Source organism: Bombus pascuorum, chromosome 10 (assembly GCF_905332965.1).
Source record: "Bombus pascuorum chromosome 10, iyBomPasc1.1, whole genome shotgun sequence".
Classification (NCBI taxonomy): Eukaryota; Metazoa; Arthropoda; class Insecta; order Hymenoptera; family Apidae; genus Bombus; species Bombus pascuorum.
In genome coordinates, this window is record NC_083497.1 from 34935 (window position 1) to 37257 (window position 2323).

Genomic DNA, 2323 nt, shown 5'->3' on the forward strand with positions numbered 1-2323 from the left:
GCCACGCGATTATAAAATCCATTGCCGAATATGGCACAATTTTTATTCGTACTACCGCGATTAAGGATCGCGCGCGACTCTAAAGTTGCGACTTACCTCGACAAGTCAGTCGCCTGCAACTACAAAGTATACGGAACATGTACGTGCTATTATATCCATCGTCAGAAGAATCGCGCGGGACCGAACGTCATTTTGCTGCTAGAAGTGTGGGCACTCCTCACTAAGGACGTCTTAATATATAACACTATTAACTTAAAGCACTATATAATATTATGTAGTTATAAATTATAATATTATATACTATTATAGTATGTACTATTATAATTTATAATACCGTCAATATAAATAATTAATATTATAGTGATAAAAATGACAAAAACCTAAAATTCAATTATTTTATTTATATTATTCAGCTTTTCCAAAGGTTTTTCGTTCAGTACTAATGGTTTCTCGACATAAAAGTTTACTATTCTTTTATGAGAAATGCGGATTGATTAACAGATTGATTAACGTGTTAAGAAATGGATGGTTCTATTAAAAAGAATATAGCTGATCTTTATTCGGTGTCGCGCGTGATACTAGCCAGAAATGAAAAGAAGCTGAAAGACGTCCTTATTCCTTATCATTCTACATGCGTCGTGCAGCATCATCAAGTCGAGTTATCGTCACACGTGCGTGTTTCCTAAGAATCAATAAGAAGAATATCGGGATCCTTATCGCGAACCGAAACTAAAACATACAGCCAAATTTACACCTTTTCACTTTGGATAATCTGTAAGTAATATACGTTTTACAACGGTTTGTAATATTTCTCAATTATACAATTTGAATTGCATTTGCTCCTAAGATGCTCAGCTGGTCTCTGACTCGATACAAAACGAGAGGAACGACCCTCCTACGAATATTCTGTTTGAAATAAACTGGTATGTATTCTGATTGTATAATATAATCGAATATAATCTGATTGTATTAGAAACAAATTCCTAATAGAAACGTTTTTGTATCATATGACTCGGAACGATTCAGATTAGATCATATTATTATATAATCTGTATAATCTAATCTACAAGACAAGCAACTTTATAACTTTATAAACGTCATATCGATTAAATAAAAAAAAACGGGATTTTTTCTTACATTTCCTCTGTATCTTAAAAATTATTTATCATACGTGAAAAAGTGTCAATAGAAGATTGTTGTTAATTCGTGCATTCGCGGGGATACGTGTCTCGGTTAGGCGCGTCAACGGGAGTCGTAAATTCCCGTTAGGATATAGGAATCGACACAGCGAGCAGGGCGATCCCCTGATTTCTGTTAGGATAATAGGAATGGTTGTGGTAAAATAACTGTCGTCTACAGTCATCTAATATAAGGAATTTATTGCCGTTTACAACACGTGGAACGTATACAGATAAGATTGGATTTCGTCGGACCTTACACTGTTTAACTCGAGAGTTGATGTTGTTAGCGCGTTGACTGTCGATACCGTGTTAGAATAGTAGACTTGACTACCCGATGAGTGTTGTAGCACTGACTTGATTCTCCGATGTGTAGAATAAACGTGATTTGACTCTACGTGGCGTCGTAGAGCAATGTTTGACCGAATGAGCGTAATGACTTGACTCTTCCGCGTTGTTGAAGAGTAGTGTACTTGACTGTCTGCGAAGTATAAGAGCAGAGACTGACCCATCTCGTACTATTTAGGAGGAAAGCTCGGTGTGGGTGTACCCTTGCTGAACTAAGTACGCGGATTCGTTGTTCACATTTTTCGGTAGAATAATGAGGGTAACGATCCGCGATGCCCATTGGTTATAGCCGAAGTTAATAAACAAATCCGCGGAGAGAGGCTCCTGCAGATATGACTCATGGGTGTCCTTGGTCTTGGGAAAAATCAGCTGTTTAGCAGGGCACACCTGCTTTCCCCGTAATTAGCAAGAGTGTGAAATAAACCTAATGACTGTTCAAATGACCATCCATAAACTGAAAATATTTGTATGAATCGAAGTTAAGCTGAAAAGATTCGGTTTATGCTGGTTCCTTGGGTTTCTTGCAGGTCAGTGTAACGAGGGGTAGGCCTTGGCGGCCAGACCGAAAGGGACGTCGCACGGATCGTCTCGCGCGACGTAACAATTGTAGATAATAAAATTATCTATAAAATGAGACTCGTTACGTAACGATAAGCTCAATTTTTATGCTATACATTAGTAAATGGTGCAAAGACTTTTTTCTTAAATCGTTTATGACGTTAGTTAAAATTGTCATACAATATTGAGGTTTTATGGTATCAGTCATATCAAAATAGGATACCAAATTTCAAATCGAT